We start from the raw sequence: 15,339 nt of genomic DNA, 5'->3' as shown, positions 1-15,339 counted from the left end.
TGGAAGATCTGTCCATTTTTGATAGTGGGGTGTTAAAATCCCCCACTATAATTGTGTTGCTGTCCATATCTTTCTTGAAGTCCTCTAAGATTTTCTTTATGTATTTGGGTGCTCCTAATTTGGGTGCATATATATTTACAATGTTTATGTCTTCTTGGTGGATACTTCCCTTGAGTATTATGAAGTGACCTTCTGGGTCTCTCTTTATGGACCTTTTTTGGAAGCCTATTTTGTCTGATATGAGTATTGCTACCCCGGCTTTTTTTTTTCCTGTCCATTTTCTTGGAAGATTTGTTTCCAGCCCTTCACCTTCAGCCTGTGCAGGTGTTTTATCCTGAGGTGGGTCTCTTGTAGGCAGCATATGTGTGGGTCATTTTTTCTTATCCATTCAGCTATTCTATGTCTTTTGATTGGAGCATTTAATCCATTTACATTTAAGGTTATTATTGATAGGTGGTTATTCATTGTCTTTTATGTACGTGTGTTCCTCTCTCTCTCTTTTCTTTCTCTTCCTTAAAGCAGTCCCTTTAGAATCTCTTGCAGAGCTGGTTTGGTGGAGGTGTATTCTTTTAGACTTCTTTTGTCTGGGAAGCTTCTTATTTGGCCTTCTACCTTGATTGAGAGCCTTGCTGGGTAAAGTAGCTTTGGTTGCAGACCTCTGGCTCTCATTACTTGGAGTATTTCTTGCCATTCTCTTCTAGCTTGGAGTGTTTTCATTGAGAAGTCAGCTGTTAGCCGTATTGGGGCTCCCTTGTATGTTACTTCCTGTTTCTCCCTTGCTGCCTTTAAGATTCTCTCTTTGTCTTGAAATTTTGCCATTTTAATTATGATGTGTCTTGAGGTGGGCCTCTGGGTTCCTCTTGATTAGGACTCTCTGTGTTTCCTGGATTTGTGTGACTTTTTCTCTCATCAAATTAGGGAAGCCTTCCTTCATTACTTTTTCAACTAGGTTTTCTATCCCTTGCTCTTCTTCTTCTCCTTCTGGTATCCCTATTATACAGAAATTATTACGTTTCATATTGTCTTACATTTCTCTTAATCCCTCTTCATTCTTTCTGAGCCTCTTTTCCTTTTCTTGCTCTTTCTGGGTGTTGTTTTCTACTTTTTCCTCTAGCTTGCTAATCCAGTCTTCTGCTTCATCAATCCTGCTTTTCATTCCTTCTACTGTGTTCCTCAGTTCAGAAATGGCATTCCTCATTTCCTCTTGGCCCTTGTTGAGAGTTTCTATTTCCTTTTTCATGTTTATATAGTTTGCAGTGAGATTATTGTAGCTTCCCTCTAGTTTCTGATAGCTCATTGTGAATTCATTGAACTTCCTGATAATCGTTGTTTTGAACTCACTATCTAATAGTTGAGTTGCCTCTATTTCATTTAGCATTTTTTTCTGAGGCTTCCTCCTTTCCCTTCAATTGCAGATCTTTTCTTTGTTTTCTCATTGTTCATGGGGTTCTTCTTATTAGCCTCTGTTTCTTAAATTGATCTGTCCTGGTTCCCTGTAATTATGGTGTGAACTTCTGTGGTAGAATACTTGTGAGATTCAGTGGTGCAGTCTCCTTCATGTATCCTGGTGTTCACAACTTCCCCCTACTCTTTTTTGGGATCAGTTGGAGGAGAAAGGCAAAATGGTTTAAGACAGCAAGACAGTATACTATGATATTTGCATTAGCAGCTAGTAGAGAAGAGATGGTTTATTCTTTGGCTCCTTATAGTGTTAACCGTGATCCTCCACCCCACTATCCACATTTTAGAAAGGATGTAAAGAAGGTAAGACTCTTATTGGGGACAAAAGGATTGTTAGTTGGATCTAGAAAGCTGTGAGGCTGTGGGAGGTCAGTTTCTAAGGTAGGGTTGGAATAAAGATTAGTAAATAGGAGTAGTGTGTAAAAGAATAGAGACAACCCTCACAATAGTATAGTTTAGGAAATTGCAAAGTGGGATGAGATCAGGTAGGGTTGTTGAGTAGTATTTACAATTGTATGAACTAGGTCTTATTTACAGTAATAGTAAAGCAACAGTCTTGTGGCAGAATCGATGAGATCTAGATAACAAGAATAAGGAGTATAGAACATTGAGAGGTGTATTAATGGAACACAGATGAAGGATAGTAAATTATCAACACACTGTGACTGAAATACCAGGGGGAACCTATCAAATGACAGTATAACCAGCCAAGCAAAGAAGATTATACAGAAAGAAAAAGAATACCAAAATACTATTAAAATAAAAAATGTTGGAAAAGTGAGAAAAAGATAATACAAATTTGCAGTAACTTGCAAGATCAAAAAAAAAGGGAAAAAAGCAGAAGATGGAGTGCAGGAGAGATAAATTTGGAGTGGAAGGAATAATACTAGGATGAATGGAAGAGAAACATAAGGGATTGAGAGATATAAAATAATAAGAATTGAAAAATAAAAAGTCACTTAAAACCCAAGATAAAATCAATCAACCAACAACAGCCAAACAAAACAAAACAAAACAAAACAAAACAAAACAAAAAAACCTCTTGTTGGTTTCTAACTGGCCAGACCAGTTTTTCTGATCTTGCTGGCTTCAACAGGCTGAGGGGCGTTTGAAATGCTTATCACTTTTCCCAGCCAAATCTCAGTAAGTCTCTCAGGTACTATCCCCAGGGCCAGCAGGGTGCTGTCCCCAGAGCCAATCTGACTTTCCCCTACAGGACTCTGGGCGCTCTCTGGACCTCACTGCCACGGTCTCCCAGGCTCCGGGGCCCCGCAGGGCTCCTGAGACTTTTCGGTTTCAGGATGCAAGCTCCCTGGATTGCAAGGAGGCGTGCCCTTCCCCCTCATTCCACTGTGGCGAGCTCTATGATCTCAGGAAGGATCCGCAACTTTTTGGGATTCACAGTGCCATCTCTGGGGATCGTAAAAGGGTGCGCCTATCCACCAAATTTTTGAGTTTCGGGCTCTAGGAACGCACTAAGTGCTGCATCCCTTCAGGGTTCACAGCGCAAGAGTCAGGATTCCCGAGGGGGTATGCACTTCCACAGTTCACCACTGCAGGCTCCAGAAACCTGAGAACGCCTGAGCCCTTTCCAGGATCAGGGCTGCGATGTCTGGGTTTTCCACTGATCCACACTCCCCCCAGGCTGGGGGTGCGGGTGCACTTCCATGCCGCCCCTGGTCATACCCGCTGGAGGCACTCACTTCTCCCAGGGGTATGGGTGGGTGCTCACAACCTCTGGGTGATTTTCTCCCAGTCCAACTGCCCTCTCTGTGCCTTCAAGCCACAAGGTCTCCCCTGGTGTTGCTGAACCCCTGTAGTCTGGGGACGGAGCAGCAACTCCCCTCTCCCAGGTGCCTTGAGGCAGACCCAGAAGCACTGGGCCTGCGGACTGCAACCCCCCTGGTCCCCATGCTGATTCCTGGGTCCCTTTTGTCCTGAAGCAGTCTCCTTACCATCTGGTTTTTAAATGATCGCTATAATTTTTGATGTCCTGTTTTCAAAAATATTTCGGTAACCTAGGCCATTTGCTCTGTTCCTCCACCGATCCTCGAGTTTCCCTCCTCTTCACAGAAGCCAAGAATCACACTGCCTGGAGTAAAGCCGCCATCTTTTTCTCCCATCGACATTTTTCTTTATTTCACTTTTCATAGCCTTCATTTTTTCCTTTAATTTACGACTGTATTCAACCATTTCTGTGAGCATCCTGAGTACCAGTGTTTTGAACTGTCCATCTGATAGGTTGGCTATCTCTTCATTGCTTAGTTATATTTTTTCTGGAGCTTTGATCTGTTCTTTTATTTGAGCAATTTTTTTTGTCTCAGTGTGCCTGTGACGTAGTAAGGGGCAGAGCCTTAAGTGTTCACCAGGGTGGGGCAACCTACGTCACTGCTGCATTTTGACGCCATATGTGGGGGAGGGGTCCGATAGGGAACAGTGCCCTTGCTCTGCACTCTGCCGGATTTCAGTCACTTCCCCCACTACCCACAATCAAACTGGGCCCTTCTGGTGCTGATTCCCATGTGTGTGGGCTTGTGTATGTTCTAGGATGCTGTGGGTCTCTCCAACAAACTCTCCCATGAGGCTGGGAATTTCTCCTGCCACTTCAACCCCCACAGGTGTTTTCAGTCAGATGCTTTGAGGCTTTATTTCCCTGCACTGGAACCCTGGGTTGTGCAGTCTATCTCACTGCTCCCCAGTTGTTCCTCCCAGCCTATCTGCATGTGAATGTGCGACCACCCTGTCCACCAGCCTGTGCCTTGCCTACTCTAGTCCCCCAGCTGCTGCCCTACTGCAAATCCCCTCAGCCCCACTGACTGTCTCTGCCGCCCCCACCAGTGTGGATGAATGCCTCCTCTTCAACTCCCTGGTTGTCAGACTTCCATACAGTTCAACTCTCTGTCAGTTGTGGTTGTTTTTTGTTTTTATATTTGTCGTTGTCCTTCTTTTGGTTGATCAAGGAGGCACAATGTGTCTGCCTATGCCTCCATCTTGGCCGGAAGTCCCAAAGGTGAGCATTCCAATAGAACAAGTTAGAAGTGCATGCCATTTTTATGATTTAGCTCATGAAATCAAGTTGTATCACTTACCAAACCAGTCACAAAGCACTTCCCAAGTTAGAGGGCAGGAGACATAGGATCTGTAAGTTGCTGGGGAAAGTATCAAGATAACATTGTAAGGAAATGTGGGATCTGATATTTTATTGTGGCCAACTTTAGGAAAATAAAACCTGCCACACCAAGTCAGCCGCAATGAGGGGAAATTTGTATTTTTGAACTCCTCATCTTCCACCCTAGCCACTTGCTCATGGGCCCTTTGAGAAAGCACAAAGGTAGCTGGGGAACAGACTGACATACACAGAATATCTCATTTTGTCAAGCTGATTATTAAGCACCTTTGCTGTAATGTATGCCCTTTGGTATGTACTCACACAGGACACAAGCACCTTTACATGATTCCTATTACTAAAGGTTTATTCATTTACTACTTTCCTAGACTTCCTTATGATTAATCTTTCAATCCTGTTCTTTCCAAGTCCCTGACAATAAAATCAAATAATTACCCATTGCCTGTGAATGACTGTAGATCTGTATGTATGGCAGTTTCTTTTTAAAAAATTTTGTTTTGCATTTTTCCCATTACCATCTGGTTCCCTTAAACCCTCTTCCATCCTCCTACCCTTCTCCACCCCTGACAATCATCACACTATTGTCAATGGCCATAAGTCCTTTTTCCTTATTTTATGGCAATTTCTTAATCTGAATCACATAAATAATAAACATACTACTCAGAGTTTTTTCTCACTGGGAGAATTTCCTGCCATCACTGTTATTCCAGAACATTCTCAGTTGGGCTTTTAGTGCTGCAAAAGTGCACTTTTTGTTGATGTCAGCATATTATGTAGAATCATTAAAAAATCAGACTTGAGTTTATTTCCTCCTCAGTCAAGTGGTAAAAGAAACATAACCTGAGGACATAGGTGTTGTCAAAGGATGGTGAGAGCATTATTCAATATGTGGAATTGAGAGACAAATCTGAATTGATGGTTTACTATAATATGAGAGAGCTTTGCCATTCGGACACAATCTCTCTGAGTAGAGCTTACTCTGTCTTATACAAGGTTTTGTGAAGCATGTAGCTCAGGGACTGGTGAACTTTCACAGGTGTAAATATACTGGCATCATAGAAGCCTGGTAACTTCGACTAAGATTGTTGTTGACTGATGGGCACTCAGAGGCAAGTTTATTGGAGTGAATTTATTCAGATTGGCTGAATTTTAGAAACAAGGGACTGTCCCTCCTTGTGCCACAATGGTTACAGAACAATCAATCTTTTCCTAAGAGCATAGGAACTTTTTTATTCTCACTCCCCTTTTCGACCCTCATTCCACCAAAGCCACAAGAGAGCCCAACTAGGATTGTCCAGAGCTTTACCACTGCTTTTGATTCTCCAGATAACTCTTTGTTGTGTGGGACTGTCCTGTACGTTGTATATTTTTTAATATTTTGTATTTATTTATTTACTCATTTTTAGAGAGAGGGAGAGAGAGATGGTGAGAAACATCAATGTGAGAGAAAAACATCAATTTGTTGCCTCTTGTACGCATCAGGGCTTGGGACTGAGCCCACAGCCCAGGCATGCACCCTGACTGGGACTTGAACCTCTTGGTTTGTGAGATGATGTCCAACCGAGTGAGCCACACTGGTCAGGGCTACATTGTACAATGGTTAGCAGCACCCCTGGTCTTGATCTACAAGGTTTCCTGTTGTAATAGTAAAAATGTCTGCAGACATTGCTAAATGTTCTTTGGGAGACAAAATCACCCCACATGAAGACTACTGACACAGACAAATCCATTATATACAAGAAACAAAGGCACTATGATTGATCAAATTGTGTACTTTTGAATGTTGCCTCAAATTCCTAAATCAAGCAGAGAAAGGGTCTGAAATACTGACAACCCAACTATCACTGACCCTAGAATATGGACTAAACAAAGTAATCTTTTCTCACAAATACACGAGTCAAGTTTTTAAGGGAATCCAATGGAAATACTCACTTCATTTTTTTTTCCCAAATAACCAATATAAAGGACCTCCACAGGACTAGCTCCACGGGTGTGTGATCTGGGCAGTCCAATAGGGCCCTGTGCTTAGAAGGACCTCAAAATTGCTTTAATTTTCTGCTATTGCTATCTTGACTTTTTTAATAATTTATAAACTTTCCTCACAGACTCACAAATTATTTAGCTGGTTCTAAACCTCCATCCATTAGTAGTCAGGGCCAGCTTGGACTGTATTAGACTGTCAAATCTATATCTCCATTTATTCCCTATCAAACATCCCCTAGCACACTAAACAGAAGCAAGACAATGTAGGAAGAAAAAAAAGCATTAAACAAGACCTCTGTACATATGAACAAACAAATGCAAATAAACAAACAAAAAAGCTCAGGCTTTGGATGGTGTGGCTCAGTGGATTGAGCACTAGCCTGCAAACCGAAGGGTCACCGGTTTGATTCCCAGTCAGGGCACACATGTGGATTGCAGGCCAGGTCTCCAGTAGAGGGTTCCAGAGAGGCAACCACACATTGATGTTTCTCTCCTCCCTTTCTTCTTCTCTTCCCCTCTCTCTAAAAAGAAATAAATAATCTTCAAAAAATTAAAAAAAAAATAAGCTCCAGCTGGAGGCAATGGTCAGGAGGCAGAGTTCAGGTAAGTCATTTGCTGGCTGCTGCTCACTTCCTGCTACAGACTGGACCAGGTTGGGGTTGGGGGTTGGTGGGAGGAGGGGGCAGAGACAGGAGGCAGAGCTCAGGAGAGCCCAGTTCCTAAAAGGCCATGGATCAGTACTGGTTTGTGAGCTGGAGGTTGTGGACCCCTACTTTACATCATCAAAAGTACAATTTTTGTGGGGATACAAAGTGAAGTTGGATCTAATTATTTTACAGTATTCTTGCTTATTTAATTGTTGTGCCTCAGGACTCCATTTGCATTTTGCTTTATGAAATTTCTTGGGTTCCTGCAGATAATAGAGTATCACTATCTTTTCATTATTGTTTCATGAAAAATTGGTGTTGGGCAAATTAGTTACCTCTAGCTAGCTTTTAAACTTTATATCTAAATTTAATTTTTCTCCAGAATAATTAGAATTTCTTGTATTTTAATTCTATCACCTAGTGTTTCTCTATGGCTATTGGTAATTGATAATTCTCATCTCTATAGTAAAGCTGAGAACCACTATGATTTGATTTGGCAGTATCAATTAGTCTGTACCAGGGACTCAATTACAACATGGGAGGCTAGATCAGAGGACAGACTTCTGAGATAATTGGAAAGGCCAAATATTTGCAAATCTATGACTAACTGTCCTGAAAGTTTATTATAAAGCCTGCATATTATTTAAACTTCTTGCTTTCTTTTCTCTATTTCTCCAGGTCACCTTTCAGAAATACCAATATTTATTGACTATCTAGCAGTATTCTAGCAGAGAACATAAACTAAAATCAATATGTTTGGATACTTTTTTAAAGCTAACTTTGTTTTTAAAATAAAATATTTGGTCAAAAAGTTATTGAAATGAAAAGCTTATTTGGTTGTGGAATATTACTGCTGCATTTTGTCAATTCTTGTCTTTACAGTGTATAAATGACAATTGATCATATGTATGTAGTTCTAACAATTGTCTTGAAAACAAACAAAAGAACAAAAGAACTGGCCTTTTCTCTCTCTCCTTCAAAACATGCAGGCAAGTAAACAAAAACACAAGCCAGTAACTAACAAACAAGCATGTCTCAGCTCTAGTCTGCTGTCTGATAAAATGGAAAAAAGAGTAAGAATTTTGTTAATTATGTTAGGGATTTTTTTTTGTCTACCTATGTGTGGGTAAGTCTGTTGTATTGTGGGTATTGAAAAAAATTCAATAACAGCTGTGGAGGGAGATAGAAAAAACAATAATAAACTCAAACCACAGAAGTTTTAGGCTGTGGTTATTATACCTTTTCATTCTTGTTTCTGCATTTCATTACATTTGATTTATCTGAGAAGCAACATACAATTTTCTAACTGAGAAGGCCAAGATAGAATCCTTTGTGTTTATGCTGTGGTTTCTCAGTTGTGGTTTTAATTGTTGGACCAGTGGGGTAAATGTCTGTTCATTCTAAAGGATTGAAAGGGCAGTAAGCAATACATGGATGTGAAACGGTCGGTGCTGGAGATGTTTCTCACTGAAGGGAGCACTATTACACTTAGCCCTCACACACCCATCCAGCATATGAACAAAACCCCTTGGTGAAAGATACCCAAGAACCAGCATTTCTTTCTTTATTTTCCATATGGTTAGTTATTTTTGTTTTCTCATACAGTAGGCATGATTTATATAAATAGTGTCTGCCTCTATTCATGTTATAGAAGGAAAGAGAAAACCAGGATTTAAACTTGATCTATGGTTAATTAAATGTATAATTTTGGGCAAGTCACTTGTAAACTCTCTAGGCTATATGAGCTATATGGGCTCTATAGAGTCAATATGTTATACCATATCAGTTCTTCTCCAGCTCACCTCCAAATCAGCTAATATCTAGTCCATGTGCAAATTTCCCTAAGTCCTAAGATACGTTTTTAGGGCTTTTTAAAGAATAAGAATCCAATAGGAATTCATACATTGCATTTATTTATTTATTTTTTGTCTCTTTGGACTTTGGAACAGTTCTCCAATGCCTTTCATGCTGTTTCCATGGAGTACCTAGTAATAAATTTTTAAACATATTTTTAAAATTTATTTTTAGAGAGGGAAGGGAGGGAGAAAGAGAGAGAGAAACATCAATATGCGGTTGCTGGGGGCCGTGGCCTGCAACCCAGGCATGTGCCATGACTGGGAATTGAACCTGCGATGCTTTGGTTCACAGCCCACGCTCAATCCACTGAGCTACACCAGCCAGGGCCCTAGTAATAAATTTAACCAAGGAAGTAAAAGACTGGTACTCAGAAAACTATAGGACACTGAAGAAAGAAATTGAGGAAGATACAAATATGTAGAAGCAGATACCGTGTTCATGGATTGGAAGAATTAACATCATGAAAATGTACATACTGCCCAAAGCAATCTATAGATTCAATGCAATTCCTACTAAAACACTAATGGCATATTTCACGTATCTAGAAAAAATATTCCAAAAACGTATATGGAACCATAAAAGATCCCAAATAGTTTTAGCTATCTTAAGAAAGAAGAACAAAGTTGGAGGGATCTCAATACCTGATATCAAACTATATTATAAGACCACTATAATCCAAAGAGTCTGGTACTGGCATAAGAACAGATAAAAGGAACAGAATAGAGAGCCTGGAAATAAACCCACACCTTTATGATCAGTTAATATTTGACAAAGGAGACAAGACTATGCAATGGAGTAAAGACATCCTTTTCAATAAATGGCATTGGGAGAACTGGACTAGTACTTGCAAAAAAAGGAAGGTAGACCACCACCAACTTACACAATACACCAGAATAAACTAAAAAAATGGACAAAAGACTTAAAAAGTTGCAATACCATAAAAATCCTAAGAGGAAACATAAGCAGTAAAATTTCAGATATCTTGCATAGCAATATTTTTTGCTGATATATCTCCAAGGGCAAGGGAAACAAAAGTAAAGAAATGGGACTACATCAAGCCCTGGCTGGCGAAGCTCAGTGGATTGAGCGCAGGTTGCAAACCAAAGCATTGCAGGTTCGATTCCCAGTCAGGGTACATGCCTGGGTTGCAGGCCATGACCCCCAGCAACCGCACATTGATGTTTCTCTCTCTCTATCTCCCTCCCTTCCCTCTCTAAAAATAAATAAATAAAATATTAAAAAAAAAGAAATGGGACTACATTAAACTAAAAATCTGCTGCATAGTTAAAGACACTATCATCAAAAGGAAAAGGGAACCCAGCATATGGGAGAACATATTTGCCAATGACACATCACGCAAAGGTTTAATCTCTAAAATTTATAAAGAATTTATAGGACTCAACACCAAGAGGACAAAAAATCCAATTAAAAAATGGGCAAAGGACTTGAATAGACACTTCTCCTAGGAGGGCATAGAGATGGTGCATAGACCTCTAAAAATGCTCAACATTGCTAGCCATCAGAGAGATGCAAATTAAAATTACAATGAGATATCACCTTACACCTATCAGAATGGCTGTCATTAATATATCAACCAACAAGTGCTGGTGAGGATGTGGAGAAAAAGGAAGCCTAGTGCACTGTTTATTGGAATGCAGATTGGTATAGCCACTCTGAAAAACAGTATACCATTTCATGAAAGAATTAAAAATGAAACTGCTTTTTTCTTCCTGGAAATATATCCTAAGAATCCCAAAACATCAATTAAAAAGAATATATGCACCACTATGTTCATAGCAGTGTTATTTACAATAGCCAAGATTTAGAAATAACCTGAATGCCCATTAGTAGATGAATGGATAAAAAAAGCTGTGGTACATTTGCACAATGGAATACCACCCAGCAGTAAAAAAAGAAGAAATTCTTACTTTTTGTAACATCATGGATAGAACTAGAAACTATTATGCTAAGTGAAATAAGCCAGTCAATGAAAAACAAATACCATATGATCTCACCTGTAAATGGACTCTAACAACAAAAAAATAAAGAGCAAAACAGAGTCAGATGCATAGAAACATGGAAAGACTGACAGCTGACAGCTGTAAGAAGAGAAGGAAGATGTGGGAACTGGTTGGAAGAAGGTGAAGGGATTAGGCAAAGAACATAATGCATGACCCATGGACATGGAAGCAGGATGGAGGAGGCAAACAGGAAAAATTGGGACAACTGTACTAGCATAAACAATAAATATTTGAAAGGAAAAAATTTTAAAAATAATTGTAAAAAAATGATGCAAAGTTTTTATCCTTGATTAAGTTGGTGACTATCACTTCACTCTATTTTTTGTCTAGCTCCTACATTTTCTATTTCTTTGACTTCCAATGTCTGTACTCTTGAATTTCCTAAATGTACATGTAGCTGATTGATAGCTGCCAGAGAAGTTTTCTGATCATTTTTATTATTTTTTTGGATCAAGTACTCACATTTGCTTAATAGTATTTAAACTCCTTAACCTGGTAGTCTCAAACACCTTTTATTTTATGGTCTCCAGGTAAGCCCCTTTCTGCTCCAATGAAACTTATTTGATTTTTATCTTTTACATGTGATCTTGTTATTCCCACTCTTTGCCTTCAATATCCTACTACCTTCCTCTGAGATCTTTCTTATGATTCCATCTAGCTTAAGTTGATCAGCCTTTATGATTTATCCAACACCATGCAAATCATTCTCTTGCTTAGTTTTCCTTAGTGATCATATACTTGATTTGTGACATATATATTTGTAACTTTCAATGCCATGTTTCAACACACAGATTATGTTGATTCAAAGTTTTAATCATTGAAAACGTTTAAGTTTAAAACATGTTATAAACTTATTTAATGACTATTTTTCTTTTTATGTCCACAGACAACATCTACTAGATGAGAAAATGAGTCAGTGTAATAATGATAAATGAAAGTATTGGTCTTTATAAAGTCAAGGAAAACACCTTGTGAGACAAGACCATCTACCATTTAGCAGTGTTGTGAATTTTCCTTTCTAATTTCAGGTAAGGCATAATTTTTATGTGCTCTATACTTCTAGAATTAGGCAGTTTGTTCCAACTGGAGCTTTTATCACTGTGGTTTGCTAGGAAATACTGCTATGTTTGCAGATCATACATTCACTGATAAACTGAGTTGACTTTCCCATGCACTTAACCCAGTTTTTATTCTGATGTAGTGAGAAAATGCTGGATTTTTAAGTATTGGCTCTGCCACTTACTTTATGTGTGACCTTGAACAAATCCTTTAACCTCTCTGAACTTTAATTACCTTATCTGCCAATGGAAAACATTCTACTGGGCCTTTTTCATCAGATTGCTGCAAAAAGTAAATTAGATAACATGAAAAATCCTGTATGCCTTACAAAGCACTATCCAAATGTAAGGGATTTTAAATTTTGTGTTTAAATTATTAAGGGGGTAAATAGCCTCTTTTAAGGAAAACTTTCTATCTTCTAACTCAAAATCATCTAACATTTTTCTATGGTTTTTTTTAACTAAGGAAGCAATAAGATTGGAAATGAAGTGAAAAAAGAGAATTTATTTTTCTTTGAATTCCTTTCTAGCCATATATTTAGTCATTTTCTGTTATCCTTATTCCTTCTACATAATGCTATTTTGTCTTTTTGGAAATGTTCAATAACATCATGCTAATTTTTGGTTTATACTGACCTAGTTCCTGGCTTTAGGACTACCTTTATCCAATTGAACATACTTCTCTATTCATACATTATTTTTCTTTTCAACATTTTTAATGAAATCATGTCCCATCAATCAATAATACAAGCAGTATTTATGGCACACCTGCTATATAAAAGTCATTCTTCTGTTATTTATTTGAAATTTAAAAGTGTGTACTATCTACCCTGGATTTTATTTTATTTTGGGTTAATAAATAGTTTTAATTACCTACTATATACAAGGTACCATGGTCATATAGAAATGCTCCATGTGTGGGTAGCAGGCATAGAAACTATTTCAACATTTAAACTGTGGGTATGGTGAGATGAAGAATATACAGGGAAGGAATCATTTTGTGATTTGTGTCAAATGAAGGGAGAGACTATTCATTGAAAATGTGGTGTTTTAAATTATACCAGATTCTAATTTTATTTGGAGAGTATTTAGGAATAGTAGTAGGACAGTTCTTAGGAATGACATTTGTTATCTATTGCTGTGTAACAAATTACCTCAATATGTAGTAAAAGTCACACTTTCTCTCTTCTGCAATATTCTGTTCATGAGAAGTGAACTCACTAAGTCCAGCCCACATATAAAGGGAGGGGAATTTGTCCCTATGTGTCGAATAGAGGAGTGTTAAAGAATTTGAAGGCATGTTTTGAAGAAAACATATCACCAAGATTTCACTGTCACATAACAAAATGCAATATAAAGCTTAGAACTGGATCAGTTGGCCCTTTCTCTTCTTATTCCCTCCTAATTCAAAATGCTTATATCTCTTAATAGCCAGCATTCTCTTATATCTGCAGTTGGCCTCTCAACTGCAATCCTCAACACAATCTCTGAAGTTTTAAACTTTTTGTGGAAAAGTGGCTTAGCCTACCCTCCATAGCCCCTCTGCTTCCTGTCGTAACACCACTGTGCCTGTGCATACAGAGAATCCTTGTCCTTCTTGTACTGTGTTACTCTGTAGGTTTGGTACTTGCCACACCTTTTACAGAAAGTCTGGTGGGTTTTACAAACTTTTACCATGATTGGAAAAGCACTATTGGCACAGAAGGGTACAGACATGTTTTAAAACCATGATAGGCTTCCCTGCAGCAAAAAAATTATTTGAAATCTTCCCACATGCAACATATACTCAGTCACTCTCAAAATCCTCCTCATGAAGCCTCATTCCTTACAGAATCAGCTTAAAGTCTGGGATCATATTGTCTCTATTAGAACCAGGTTTGGATGAGGTGCCTGTGGTGTTCTTTAAGTACAGTTCCTCTAATATAGTTTCTGCTGACCTGAAGACCTCTGACCCCAAGAGACAAATTGTCTACCCCCCCAAATACTCAACACACAGTGGTAGCATAGGCCTAGGAAAAGTGCCATAGTTACTACCATTCAAAAAGGGTAAATATGGGAGCTTACAAGAGACAGAGGTCCATAGACATTCCATAATGTAGCAGAGCATTAGTTGGTAGCTCTTTGACTAGGAATCAAGTCCTGGGAATAATTTTCCATACCTCTTGGCTCTGCACCTTAGTCTCTTTGTTTCACCTTCTGAGTCATCCTTCCTTTTACATGAAGGTCAGCTAATGCTTGTAGTTGAGTAGTCTTATAAGCCTGCATCTTTCCTGTGGAACTCTGAAAACCCAAGTATCCTTTTTCATTTTGTACTATATTGTTCCTTTCAGTCCAAACGGGTGCTATTTCTGCCATGCAATAGTCTTTAAAACTTGTGGGTCTCCTATGACTCTTATTGAGGGCTCATGGCATCAGACAAAAGTCTCACCCATGAATATTTTTGATATATGCCCTTCTCTACTTAGACTTCTGCTGAGACTGCTGAGAGAAAAGAACCTAATCTTTGAAGGCTTATATTTTTTTACTAAAGTTCTCTAGCCCTGGCTGGCATAGCTCAGTGGATTGAGTGCGGGCTGCGAACCAAAGTGTCGCAGGTTTGATTCCCAGTCAAGGCACATGCCTGGGTTGCAGGCCATGACCCCCAGCAACTGCACATTGATGTTTCTCTCTCTCTCTCTTTCTCCCTCCCTTCCCTCTCTAAAAATAAATAAATAAAACCTTAAAAATAAATAAATAAACAGACAAATAAATAAATAAATAAAAGTTCTCTGAGGCACCTCCCCTACATTTTATTGAGGTCTAATCAAAGCATTTTACAGCTATTCCTTCAGCTGCATCTTTACAAAATATTCAGATAGTATTCTGGATTTGCTGTCTACCTAGGGACAGTTCTTAATTTTAGTTTGCCATCTGGAGAGGTTGGGAGTTTTCAAAATCAGAGAGTCCTGGCTCCTTTAGGTTTAATAGTCTTTTCTTTAGTTTATCTCTCTTTTCTCACATTTGATTATAATCAGTCCAAAAAGCCACATGACACCATCAACACTATCCCTGGAAATCACCTTAGGTGGATAATCCAGTTCATTACTACATTTTGTACTTTCCATGTAGCATACTTTCCATGTTACTGAGATTTCTGCTACTGCACAACAGATCCCCTCCCAGTGTTCAGTAACACTTTTCTTACT

General features: G+C 38.8%; 1 pseudogene; it reads right to left on the bottom strand.

The window, feature by feature from the left end:
• Nucleotides 1–13,514: 13,514 nt before the first annotated feature.
• On the bottom strand, nt 13,515–13,831 carry LOC123816529 (annotated as a pseudogene).
• Nucleotides 13,832–15,339: the final 1,508 nt, after the last annotated feature.

Source organism: Phyllostomus hastatus, unplaced genomic scaffold (assembly GCF_019186645.2).
Source record: "Phyllostomus hastatus isolate PE091 unplaced genomic scaffold, TTU_PhHast_1.1 phas_contig_209, whole genome shotgun sequence".
NCBI classification, from domain to species: domain Eukaryota; kingdom Metazoa; phylum Chordata; class Mammalia; order Chiroptera; family Phyllostomidae; genus Phyllostomus; species Phyllostomus hastatus.
The sequence above is the reverse complement of the archived record's forward strand: the minus strand, read 5'-3'. Positions and strand labels throughout refer to the sequence as shown.